Below are 14,535 nucleotides of genomic sequence, written 5' to 3' on the forward strand. Positions count from 1 at the left end.
TAAAATAGTATTTGTACTATCTGGTTGAAATTCTTGGCTAATACACCTTAATAAATAAATTACCTCCTAAAAGATAGTATCAGAGGTCAAGCTCAGTGTAGCTCATATACATTTAAATTGACTCTCTGAGTCTTCCTTTCCTGTAATAGTATCCCCAAGTTTACAAAAGGTGCTTATACAATAAAGCTTTCTTCAAACAGCATAACCAAGTTGTCTGAGTCAGCTCAGGCAATTTAGTTGTTTTAAGGTGCGGGAAGGTGGGGAGTGGTTAGGGGGGCTTGTAATTCCACTTGTATTCACAGGCAGGAAGGCAAGCAATGTGATGTTCACGTTCATTTGGCAAAATATAAACTCTTCACATCAAACTGAGCCCCAGGCCTCTTGCTCTGGCTGCTCATGCCGAATAGCACTTCTGAGAAAGCATTCACATCAAGCTGCCAAAAAGGATTCCTTTAAAAAGAAATAATCTCCCCTTCTTGTTTAGCTGACCTTCTCCCCATTTTCTGTTCCTCTCTCGATCCCTGTGGGATAGGCCAGCATCTTTTCTCACTATAAAAATTGTATAACAAAGGGCACCTCTGGATGAGGGAAGATGTAAACTGGCTTCTAGGTTCAGGCTTAATTTTCCATGACTCCAGAGATATTAAACATTAGAAAGCTCACTATACAAAGAGCTGGCATCTACTTCTCTGACAGTTCTCCAGTGTTTCAGAATCAAGAAATCGGAGGCCTGGAGTAAGTCATAATGGAAGAGAAACTTTGCTTTCTGGAGGGAAACTGAAAGAAAGGTGTCTTCTTTTTAAGAGCAACTAACTCAATAACATTTCCTCTAGTTTGGAGACTTCAAGAAAAGGACAGTCCCTTTAAAATCTCAACCCAGAGACAATTCTTTTTTTTAATTTGGCAAAAATGCATGTCCCAAAGCCAATCATGCCTGGCCTGGTCCCCTACTGGACCTCATAATACACTGGTATTATACTATTCAGTCGGCCAAAGAGTTCACTTGGGTCTTTCCATAACATCTTACAGAAAAACCCAAATGAACTTTTTGGCCAACCAAATATTAACCATTTAGAGTTCTTTCCAACTCCAAATATGAGGTCATCTGTTTTGAGAGAACTCAGACTCATATCCTCTCTCACTCTATTCTTACCCTCACCTGTACAACTAAATGTGTACTCAATGGATAAACTAATGAATACATTAAAAAAAATTAAGTTGATTACAATCTAAAATGAATTAAACTATCAGACTATCAAAATTGGTAATCATAGCAGAGACTAGCTGTTTACGAGGGTCACAAAGAGTAGGACATGACTGAACAACAACACTTGCCACTGCCTGGTCCAAAAAACTCCCCAGGTGTGCGCCTCGTTTTCATCTTTTGATTGCAAAGCTGAAACTTTATGTTGAAAACAGCCTTACCTGGGTCCCTGATTAATAATGTAGAATTTAACACCCCGTGATCAACAGTACTAAATTGGATTGTTATGTGAAAGACAAGCTTGTTATGTAAATCATTAAGTGTCTTGGGTATCTACATAGTGGGTCCAATGGTATCCCCAACCCCTATGTCATGTCCATATCCTAACTGGGAAAACCAGTGAATGTGACTATATTTAGGAAAAGGGTCTTTGTGGATACAATGAAGTTAAGGATTTTGAGTTGAGATCACCCTGGAGGATGCAGGTAGGCTCAAATCCAGTGCTAAGTGTCCTTATAAGAGACAGAAGAGAAGAAACAGACACGAGGAGAAGAGTTTGAAAAGGCCATGCGAAGAGACTGGAGTTACACAGCCACAAGCCAAGGAATGCCTACAGGCACTGGAAGCTGGAAGAGAGAGGAAGGGTTCTCCGCTAGAGCCTTGGAGGGAGCATGGCCCAGCAGACAGCTTGGTTCCAGACTTCTTGGGTCTCCAACATCTGTGATAAAACACTCTGTAGTTTTAAGCCATGGAGTTTATAGTCATTTGTGATAGAAGTCCTAGGAATCTAACACAGCATCTGTGTGTTAACTAGCATTACTCTAACTTATACTGGAAGTTAATAACAGAAAAGGTATCAACAGCAAGTGCTGATACTTTTAAATCATAGTACATGGGACATTGTTAATAGGATGCATTCTGAGGATACAAAAGTACAAAAAAAAAATAGCCTTCACTTAGTTATTTTAGTAATGATATTGATTGTTATTTTGAAATTTTTAATATTATAGGAAGACAAATTATTGATGTTAGGAATCAAATACTTCAATGAGAAAATGATAATTATAAAATAAAAAATAAGTAAATTTATAAAAATTAATTTGGAAAATACCAGTATGAACTTACAATGTTTAGACATACATTTTCAAGGTCTAGATACTTAAACTGAGAAGCAAATTCACCCAGCAGCTGTGACAACTTAATAATATGACAACTTCTAATACCACGCCCCCAGGCAAAATAATAGGGCTCCTTGGAGAAATGTCTTATTCTAGGTCTAGTGCAAGGAAAGTACAAGTTATCCCTAAGAAATGACTTTTGCACCATAAAGCCAGCTTAAAGCATTAATAGGGTCATGTCAAAAGGACAGAGGAGCCAGCATGAAGTTCTCCTCAAATGTTAAAGTGCTGTTAACGTGAGCCTCAAAAAAAAAAAAAAAAAAGCCCTTGTCAGGAAGCATTTAACAGGACGCTTCCTGTGTGCTGTTTTGGATCTGTCAGGAATTCTCAGCTCCTTATTAATTCCTGAATATTCAGGAATTAAGAGGAGAGGCAAGCCTCTCCCAGGACTGAGGAATCCAGGTATTTCCTTCATTAGTTTTTCTATATGGTGATAAGTACCCTCTTCCTTTTTATGAACCATACAGTAAAAGTGATTGTTTACAAATCTCTCTCCTCAATATGGATTGCCTATGTTTTGTAAGTCTGGAATTTTAATCTTTATCTTTGCTGAGAATAACTACTTTGTAAGACAGTATATATGCCCACACCATGTTGATTAAAACACCTTTGCTCCATCAGAGCTCTGGTCCCCATGTCTTTCTTTCTCTCTCTTTCTCTCTCTCTCTCTCCCTCTCTTTTTCAGGTTGATCCCCTGGAGCGCAGAAGCTCTCTGAGTTCACTTTCCTGCCCAGGTTTCTAAGACCCTCTCGAGAAGGTGCTCTGCACCTTCACCCCATTGAGAGGGAGTCTGAGGCCTTCGTGAACAGAGCAAGCCCCGTGCAGGGGCTTTATTGGCTTTCTGCGTAAACCAAGGAATATCAGCCTTTTTGTCTCTCCTTTACTTTCTTATCAGTCGACTCCGGACCACCAGGTTCTGGTCCATTAAAGGACCTCAACAAGCCCTAATGACTGAAATACACTGACTATGAAAATCCATGGCTTCACAATGCTATTCATAAAAGGAAGCCAAAGAGAACTCATTTGTCACCTTTTGAGGTATCAAACTAATGATTTACTGTGAGAAATGACGATTGAGGGAAAGAATTACAGGGATCATTATATTCCAGGGTAAATGAATACCAGATCAAACACTAGGTGCTAGCTTAATGTTGAAGGGAAATAAAATTTTAAAAACTCAGAGCTTTCTTCTTGCAAGTCTTTTTTTAAAAAAATTTTTTCTTAAATTTATTTATTTTTAATTGAAGGATAATTGCTTTACATACTGTACTGGTTTCTGCAATACATCAACATGAATTAACCATAGGTATACATATGTCTCCTCCCTTTTGAACCTTCCCTCCCACCCCTCCAGGTTGTTACAGAGCCTTCTTACAACTCTTAATGCAACTGATTCAGCCAAAAATTGGTAATTGATTTTAAAACTCATGAGGTTCAAGGCTGACAGGTAACAAGATGGACATGTGATGCCAAAATAACAGCCCACAGATTCCTTTCTGCATGAGGAGAAAACATACAGCAGAGAAATTAGGTTTTCATCTGCTTCTTTGACCTTTATTATCTAATGGTGAGATACATTATTTGTCTAATATTCCAGTCAAAAGATGTTCAGCACCAATCTACCATATCTTTACAACTAACTTCTAGTTAACAGGAAATTCAGGAGCTCAGACACCTCATCAACCAGGTAAATGCAGGAAACAAAACCTTCTACAAAATGGCTTACCTGGTCACTTTACTATATGAGCATCATGAATAAAACTCTGTTCTAGATTGAAAGAAACAAAGAACATAACCACTAGATGCAATGTGTACCTGATTCTGGACTAGATTTTCATTTGAACAAAACCAGGTGGGAAGAATATTAAGAAAACTGTGAAATATGAATTGGGCAGTAGATGCTATTAAGAAATTACTTATTCATTTTAATTGTGATGACTTTATTTGTATACAAGAGAAAATTCTCATTTTTATAAGATGTACAGTGAATTTTTAAGGTAAACTAGAAAAAAAAATCAAACAAAAAATCCAACTAATGCATAGTCAAAACGAGGATTACACAGAAGAGCAAGACCAAACAACCAAAACGGTAAAAGAAAAATATTAAGGGTTTGAAAGACAGACTTTATTTTTTTTTTTTGAAAGACAGACTTTAAAATGAATGAAACAGATCCCAAAACCTAGAATGATTTTGAAATAAACAGCATTTCAACACATCACAGGATTTGGGAAATATAGTAGAAATTCAAACAATTTAACACCAAATAACATTAAATACAGTAATAATGTCAGCGAGCCAGAGGAATCAAGGGGGAGAGGCAGAGGAGATGGCTGTCTGCTGAGGAGACAGCTGAAAGCCTCAATGAAGTGAGTGGTACTAAATACAGAATCAAAGCCTGGAACTTGGGGATGGAGGTTTAAGGCAGATTAAACCTAGAGTCTTGGAGCAAGAAGAGAGGGAACAGAGCAAGGGGAAGACTGTGGCTGCCCCACTATCTTTTCCCTCAGCTTCTATTCTACTGAGTATGCTATCTACTGTTGTTCAGTCACTAAGTCATGTCCAACTCTTTGTGACCCCATGGACTGCAGCACACCAGACTTCCTTGTCTTTCATTGTCTCCAAGAGTTTGCTCAAACTCATGTCTGTTGATTCAGTGATGCCATCCAACCATCTCATCCTCTGTCATCCATATGCTGTTCCAATGACTAACCTGGCAGCTGCCACTGAAGCAGGCTACAACCCATCCTTCCCACCCTTTCTCATCACTCCTCATTTAATTCCCCTGGGGCTCCAAAGACAAACCCTCATGATCTGGAATCTGATGATCCATAAGAAATCATTTACTGGTATCCAGTAATATTTGCTTACCTAGCACAGAAGAGCTCTAACTGGCTCACAGAAACACGAATAGTTGAAAAAAAAAAAAAGATATATGTATGCTCTTCAATATTTTAGGAAATTTGACTCTAGTGGCAAAGTGGCTTAATAAGTTATCCAGTAAGTAACTTCCTTGTATTTCAAAATAAATAGTACTAGAAATTAAGTGAAGGGTTTAAAAAGAATTATATTCTTAATGATTAAATACATTCAAATGGTAAGGATCAGTTGTGTTAAAAAAGACAAGAGAGCATGGTAAAACTGCAAGATATAAAATTAATACATAGAAATCCCTTGCATTCCTATACACTAACAATGAGAAAACAGAAAGAGAAATTAAGGAAACAATCCCATTGCAATGAAAAGAATAAAATACTTAGAAATAAATTTACCTAAAGAAACAAAAGACCTATATATAGAAAGTTATAAAACACTGATGAAAGAAATCAAAGATGATACAAATAGATGGCGAAATATACCATGTTCATGGATCGGAAGAATCAATATAGTGAAAATGAGTATACTACCCAAAGCAATCTATAGATTCAATGCAATCCCTATCAAGCTACCAACGGTATTTTTCACAGAACTAGAACAAATAATTTCACAACCTGTATGGAAACACAAAAAAACCTCGAATAGCCAAAGCAATCTTGAGAAAGAAGAATGAAACTAGAGGAATATACCTGCCTGACTTCATACTATACTACAAAGCTACAGTCATCAGTATGGTACTGGCACAAAGACAGAAATATAGATCAATGGAACAAAACAGAAAGCCCAGAGATGAATCCATCCACCTATGGACACCTTATCTTTGACAAAGGAGGCAAAAATATACAATGGAGAAAAGACAATCTCTTTAACAAGTAGTGCTGGGAAAACTGGTCAATCAGCTGTAAAAGAATAAAACTAGAACACTTTCTAACACCATACACAAAAATAAACTCAAAATGGATTAAAATCTAAATGCAAGACCAGATACTATAAAATTCCTAGAGGAAAACATAGATTACTCTCTGATGTAAATCACAGCTAGATCCTCTATGACCCACCTCCCAGAGTAATGAAAATAAAAGCAAAAATAAATGGGACTTAATTAAATTTAAAAGCTTTTGCACAATGAAGGAAACTATAAGCAAGACAAGAAAAGACAGCCTTTTGAATGGGAGAAAATAACAGCAAATGAAACAACTGCCAAAGAATTAATCTCCAAAATATATAAGCAGCTCAATACCAGAAAAATAAATGACCCAATCAAAAAATGGGCCAGAGAACTAAACAGACATTTCTCCAAAGAAAACATACAGATGGCTAAGACACACATGAAAAGATGCTCAACATCACTCATTATCAGAGAAATGCAAATCAAAACCACAATGAGGTACCATCTCACATTGGTCAAAATGGTTGTCATCAAAAAGTCTACAAACAGTAAATGCTGGAGAGGGTGCAGAGAAAAGGGAACCCTCTTACACTCTTGGTGGGAATGCAAACTAGTACAACCACTATGGAGAACAATGTGGAGATTCCTTAAAAAACTGGAAACAAAACTGCCATATGACCCAGCAATCCTGTTGCTGGGCATACACATCAAGGAAACCAGAAGTGAAAGAGGCAAGTGTAACCCAATGTTCACTACAGTACTGTTTACAATAGCTAGGACATGGAAGAAACCTATATGTCCACCAGCAGACGAATGGATAAGAAAGTTGTGGTACATATACACAGCAGAATTCAGCTGTTAAAAAGAACACATTTGAGTCAGTTCTAATGATGTGGATGAAACTGGAGCCTATTATACAGAGTGAAGTAAGTCAGAAAGAAAAACACCAACACAGTACATTAATGCATACATATGGAATTTAGAAAGATGGTAACGATGATCCTATGTGCAAGACAGAAAAGAGACACAGATGTAAAGAACAGACTTTTGGACTCCGTGGGAGAAAGCGAGGGTGGGATGACTTGAGAGAATAGCATTGAAACATGTACATTACCACAGGTGAAACAGATGACCAGTCCAAGTTCCATGCATGAAACAGGGCACTCAAAACCAGTGCACTGGGATGACCCAGAGGGATGGGATGGGGAGGGAGATGGGAGGAGGGTTTGGGATGGGGGAACACATGTACACCCGTGACTGATTCATGTCAATGCATGGCAAAAACCACGACAATATTGTAATTAGCCTCCAATTTAAAAAAAAAAAAAAAAAAGCTACCTAACACATATATATGGAATCTAGAGAGAGGGCACTGATGAACCTAGATGCAATGCAGCAATGGAGATGCAGATGTGGTGAGCGGATTGTGGACACAGTGGGGGAGAGAGAGGATGTGATGAATTGTGAGAGTAGCACTGAAACATGTCCATTACCCTATGTAAAATAGACAGCCAATGGGAATTTGCTGTATGATGCAGGGAGCTCAAATCTGGTGCTCTGTGACAACCTGGGGGTGGGGTGGGATGTGAGGTTGGAGGGAGGGAGGTTCAAGAAGGAGGGGGCCTATGTATACTTAAGGCTGATTCACGCTGATGTATGGCAGGGACCAACACAACGTTATAAAGCAATTATCCTCCAATTAAAAATAAATAAACTTATTTTTTAAAAAGGAAAATTACTCTCACCATACTGGCGTATCTGAGTACACTTGAGTACCTTTGTGCAGTACAGTATCTTAGCACACTGGAGCACCTTAGAGCCATTGGCCTGGCTCAGCACCTGCTGAGTGGGAGGAAGGACCTTCCCCATTCCTGACCAGGACACATGCCAAGCCTGGAGAGCTGCAATCTAATCTCCCTGAAGTGCTAAACACAGGAAGCTGAGTCTAAGTGGGTATGATTTCCTGCCACTTCTTCACTCTCCCCTTTTTTGTTTTTGTTTTTAATCTCCTTCTCCCATATCATTCTATACAAGCAAAGTAAGGAAAGACCCCTGTCTCTTGCTAGGTTATAATGCCAAGCAAGAGCCAGCCATTAGGGGGCAAGGTAGAGCTGTGCCAAATCAACTCTCCCTTCCTCGCCCCCCACAAAAAACAAAATTGTGTGGCCTCCAGCAAAGTCACAGGAAAGCTTTCTAACCCAGCTCAGGTGTGGTACTGCTAACATTTTGGAGACAGGATTATATACATTCACGGAATCTATACCCATCAGTATTAGTCATCTGCAAGGTCCTGAATTTTTGACTGACCACTTCCACTTACCCAGCAGAGGAAATTTATGAACCAAGTCCACCACCACCACTAAGTTCTATAGATCATGCCCCTTCTACACCAGTATCGCCTGAGAAGCCAAAGAATGAAGCCTTGGTGATAGCCCCTTACCCACCACAATGTTTGTTTTAATGTATTATTTCCAGGTCCCTAATAACTAAAAAGGCTCATGACTGGAGCTTGGAATTGGTGTTCTTGTCTAAGTAGCCAGAGTGCCCTTGGCACTGGCCATGTCATTTATATTTTTGAGCCTCCACTTCATCAACTATAAAGTAAGTTAGGTGAACAGAAAGGAAAGGCAAACGGACTTCTGCTTTACTTCATATGATCCAGTACAGTTAAATTTTCTTTTCTTTGACAAGCATGTAACTTTTCCAGTAGAAATATTTAAAGAGTGGCTTAAAATAAATGACTTCTAACAACCCTTCTACATATAATAATCTTAAAGTCTTAAGTTCATCCAGATCTCTAAGGTCCGTATGTGCAGCCTCCACCCTTCAAGCGTGGGAAATAGTCAAGACCCCAAAGCCAACCAGTACAGCATAGGATCTGAGTTTAGGGAGCACAAGGTCTGTGTTTAGGGAGCAGAGGGTCTGTGGTTAGGAAGCACAGGAGCATGAGCAAGGGCTTTCCCTCTCTGTCCAGGTAAAAAGACCAATGAGAAAGATCTCTTACTGCTACACAGCTTGTAGTTTTGTGTGCAGTTGCCACAAGAACTCAGCATGTCCAGCTTTTTACTCTCACATTGTCATCTCAGGCTATAATAAAACTAGCTCATTGCCCTCACTGAGTCCTCTGCCTGCTGACTACAGCACAGAAATAACTTCTCTGGCATTCACCTACCACCATCCAAAATCCAAAAGAAAAGCCTCTCTTTTCTCAGCTTCTATCTTCCCACTCAGACCAGAGTTATATGGTTTTCCCATTTCTAACCTCTGAGACCTAGGTGATGTTGGTTAAGTTCAGGTCATCTTCACATTTATGCAGTAATTCTAGGAAAGGACTAATGGATACTGCTGAAATACTGTTACTGTTGAAAACTCTTTAAGATTTACTCTCTTTGCTCCTGAAACCAGCCAGAGAACTGGATTTTCAGTTGACCATGGGAGGCGGAGATAGAGCTTCATCACAGATATGCCCATATAAACTCCTCCTTATATACATCAGGCACCTTGCCCTCTTTACTAAAGTTTCCAGAATTAAGCAATGAAGTTTAGTTTCACTTATCACAAGCAAATTACATGAACAGGTAGAGGAAGGCGAAAAGGATAAAGAAACAGCAAATCTATACTTCCAAGCTGCCGTTTCTACCTTCTTCCTCCTGCCTTCTCTTCTTTCTTGTCCACTGTCCCCCAAACATTATTTAGCTATTCTCTCTTTCATTCAACACACTTTCAGTAAGCACTAAGCCAGGTGGTGGAGATGTACCAATAAACATGGCTCATTCCCTTGAATAGGTGGAAGCCGTGTTTTTAGTCGCTCTTGGTGGAAGCTGTGTTTAGTTGCTCAGTCATGTCTGACTCTTTGTGACCCCATGGACTGTATGTAGCCTGACAGGTTCCTCTGTCCATTGGGATTCTCCAGGCAGGAATACTGGAGTTGGTTGCCATGCCCTCCTCCAGAGGGTCTTCCCAACCTAGGGAATGAACTCGGGTCTCCAGCATTGCAGGAGGATTCTTTACCGTCTGAGCCACCAGGGAAGCCCAAGAATACTGGAGTGGGTAGCCTATCCCTTCTCAGGGGATCTTCCTGACCCAGGAATCAAACTGGGGTCTTCTACCTTGCAAGCTGATCCTTTACCAGCTGAGCTACCAGGGAAGCCTCTTGGTGGAAGAGAACTATCCAAAGACTTATAAAATAAGTGACAGCCTGTTGCAACCACCTGAAAGTATGAAAAAATTGATGATTCCAACAAAATGGTGAATTGTATTCAACGGAATTCGAAGCTGAATCACGATAAGACATTTATTCTGACCCTCTGTATACACTTCCTAAAGGAAAACAGTAGATCTGCACAATGCCCACAGCAGATAGAAAATTTTAAAGTTATTATCCGTGACAACATAATTTTTATTCAGCAATAATTGGATATGTTTTATGTTCATCTTGTTCAAAAAGAAAGTTTATCAAACTTTACAGCTTCATACAATATTTTTTGTAAGTGAGGAAATCAGTGTGGAGGAAAAACGGGGGCAGGAAAAATTTGATGAAGCCATGAGATAAGACTGGCAAATAGAACACAGCCCACCAAGATACTGTATGCTGGGTGAGAGCTGACCACAAACCTAGCTCTGAGCATTCTGGCAGCCAAGGCTAAAAAAGGAGAAACATGACCAGTTCCATGACTCACAGTGTCCACGTAATAATTTTTCATAGGACTAAAACCTGAAGTAACCTCTCCCTAGGTCCTCCAACACTCATGTTCACATTCTTCCTTTCAGAATTAAATTTCTTTAATATCCAATTTCACTTTTCACACCTTGCCTATAACATGTATTTTAAAATAACAGATAATATATCTTCATTATTTCCTTTAAAAGAAATAAAACTATCATTTGTATTTAGTATGCTATTCTGCACAAAGCCTCAGGGTCCAGAGAATGGCTTGTGCATCAGGCAGCAATGATAAAACACCATGGTCATTGTTTTAAGACTTCACAAAACAGAAGTTCACCTTGATATTGTCTTGGACTGAAAATCTATAGCTATGGCTTTTCCTGACTGCATCATCTGCCATGTGTTTAAATCGTATACTTGTAGAACATGATGACTGATTCAACACAGTAAATTTTCCTGAATTTTTTGAAGACAAATTGACACTAAAAATAATCATGGGTCCAATACTTAATACCTGGGCTGCTCAGCAGCAGCAAAAGCAGCCATACCATTTATGAAGCACTTACTATATGTCCAGGGTTAGTCTATGTACTTTATATACATACCTCCAATCTTCAAAATAGTTTAAGAATGTTAGTATTAACTACATTTTACAGATGATGGGAAAAAATGAAGATCATTAAAATAGCAAATATCTTTGTTTTTAAATGTTGTATTACACATGTTCAAAAATTCACAAAAGTTGAGATTATACTATAATCTAACATATTCCACCAAGATTCAACTAAAGATTTTCCCAAATTTCCTTTACACACCATTTTTTTGATGAAGTTTTTTATAGAAAAGTCTTAGTCATATAATTTCACCCCTATATTAGTACACCATTTTTTAAAAATAAAGACGGATCCTTATTTAATCCAATGCCAAAGCCCAACAAAGTCAATGATAATTTCTTGGAATCATCTCATAATTACTTTGGAGTCACAAGTCAAATATCCCAAATTTTCTCTAAGTCTTTTTACAGTTGGTTTGTTCAGATTAGGATCCAAAGAAAATCCACCCATTTAGTTATTTCTCTTGAGTTTTCCACACCTCTTTTTTCCCTATCTCTGGTTGCTTTAAGCAAATGTCTCTTTTGAGGCGTGATTCACATATCATAAAATTCACACTTTTAAAGTGTATAATCTTAATATATTCACAAGACCATGCAATCATCACACTATGTAATTCCCAACACTATGTAATTTGCTGTGAGTTTTGTCACACTAAAAAGGAACCAGCACACATTAGCAGTTACTGCCCACCCCCCACTCCCAGGCTATGGCAACCATTAATCTACTTTCTGTCTCAGTGAGTTTTTCTATTCTGGAGATTTCATATAAATGAAATCACAAAAGCAAATGTATTTTGAGTGTCTATCAGATTAGGTACCATTGACAGATATAGATAGGTACCATAAATACATATGACATAAATTCTGTCAATAACAGATAGTCAACAAATACCAACGCATTATATTTGCCATATAAATACTACATTATGAATGCTCTAAACTCATGGTTTTTATCCTTCACCTCACAAACATACATAGAAGAAACAGAATTCATGTATGTGACATACTAATGGGTTACCTATATGTGACAGGAAGTCCAGTTTTTTGCTGGCCATAATTCCCACAATAACCAACAGTTAACCAAAAATGAAAGTTCACCATAATGGTGGCTCAGTGCCTGTCTTACAACTCCCAGCTTCCTCTTGCTGTCAGAAAAGCATACCAGAATGCAAGTTGGAGAAATAGAGATAACATGTATTTTTACATTTATTTTTAGTATACCATTCACACACTTTAGCACATTATAAGGAAGGAAGTAAAGAGCTAGTGGTTAAGGGAACAGCCCCCAGAATGCGCATATTCTCCAGGGTCAGACTTGTACACCCCTTTACCACATAACAGCCCTGTGACCTTTGGCAATGATTTAATCTCTAAGTTTCAGTTTCCCTGTATGTCAAATGGAGATACTAATGAGTATGACTGCTTTCAAGATTTAACACAAAACTCTTATGAAGAAAATCTGCTTACTAAATGTTGGTTAGTGGCAGTAATACTTGTGATCATTTCACTATTTTTAACAAATCACATATGCCACTTCACAACTGACAGAGCCACTTCCGTTTGCAGCTGTCAGCATGTGTGAGACTGACCACCAGAGAGGAACAGATAAAGTAGCTCAATCATCCACACCCTGGCATATTAACATTGAAGGGAAATAATAACCTGAACTTGGAGAATTTGAAACTCAGAAACATTAAGATAACTGACTTGTTACTCCCCTGTCTCAAGATCCCCACCAGACCTCACCACCAACTCTATGAAGCTACTTACGGGCTGAGAAGAGCACAGGTATTAGAAACGTCCGTCACCAACAGGCTTTCCTTTCTGGTACACTGGAAGCAGAAACCACCTCCCCAGACAACCTTCCTTTGCCTGTGCTCTAGGCTTCCTGTCATACCCAGGATTTCTAACCCCCTGCCTTGGATCTCTCTCATTTGTGTGGTTACCTTTCCTTTATACTAATTATCACTATACTATTTGTTCACTAGCATATTTCCCGGCAATCATTTTTCCTGGCAATAATAGACTTAGGTAATGTTTATTGAAAGTTAAGTCTTAAGGAAGAAGATTGTATCTGTAAAATTTTATTCTTTTGCCTCATGATCCTAGGCAATAAGCTTTCTCTTCAGCCTCTATCTACTCGTAGGGCTCAATATAGCATGGAGAAGAGAAGATGGCGTCCTCATCCTTTTTTAGTTCAGGAGCTAAAGTGAAACAACACACAATGGGTGCTTCAAGACGCTCCATGAGAACTGCAGACATCTATTCCTTAGGGAACATGGACCCTCTACCTTTGAGGAACAGAAAATGCCTCTGCTCCCCACAATCTGTCCCACAGCAGAGACCCAAGGGAGCTGAGTTAGGAATTACAACACTCCCAGGAATTTCCAGGGTGGCAGGGGTTGCAGAGAGGGGCACTACCCCATGAAGACATTCATGGCACAAAGTCAAAGAGCTAATACATAATATACACAGTCTAACTTTAGAGGGTAAGCCTTCTAGACTTGAAATAACTAGCTGGTACCTAGCCCAGGAGTGAAGTACCCCCCAAATTACTACCAATTACAGCAGAATATTATGTAACATTTAAAAAGAATGTGGTAAGGACATGTATACTGATGAAAATATCAAGATACAGAAGAGTATTCGTGGGTATTCACATATTGTTTCTAAAAAACAAAAACTAGACGGAGATACTTCAGTCTTACCAGTGGACCTCTAAAATGCAGAATTTGGAGGGTAGAGAGAAAGAAAATGGAGAATTTCCCTTTTTATTTTATATCCCTCTGAAGAGTATAAATTTGTTATGAATTAATGATAAAAACACCTGCTGGAGATTTGCCAAAATATGAAATAATTTTTTTATCAGCCTAAGTAACATCTCTTTATAAACAATTCACCTTCTGGCATCAATATGTATCAACACACATGAAAAGAAAAGCCATCTAAATTAGAGAACCTGAATTATTCAAGAAGCATAAACTGCTATGCAAGATAAACAGAAAAACAGATCAGCTACATTTGATTTGACCACTTGACCAGATTTATCAGAAATTTTACATGAAAATCATTTAAAAATCGAGAATTAAGATAATGCAAGACTAAAATGT

General features: G+C 38.5%; 1 protein-coding gene across 10 annotated transcripts in view; it reads right to left on the reverse strand.

The window, feature by feature from the left end:
* The window catches only part of FMNL2 (formin like 2), a 332,001-nt gene that overhangs the window by 128,217 nt on the left and 189,249 nt on the right, over nt 1-14,535 (reverse strand). The window lies entirely within an intron of this gene.

Source organism: Bos indicus x Bos taurus, chromosome 2 (assembly GCF_003369695.1).
Source record: "Bos indicus x Bos taurus breed Angus x Brahman F1 hybrid chromosome 2, Bos_hybrid_MaternalHap_v2.0, whole genome shotgun sequence".
NCBI classification, from domain to species: Eukaryota; Metazoa; Chordata; class Mammalia; order Artiodactyla; family Bovidae; genus Bos; species Bos indicus x Bos taurus.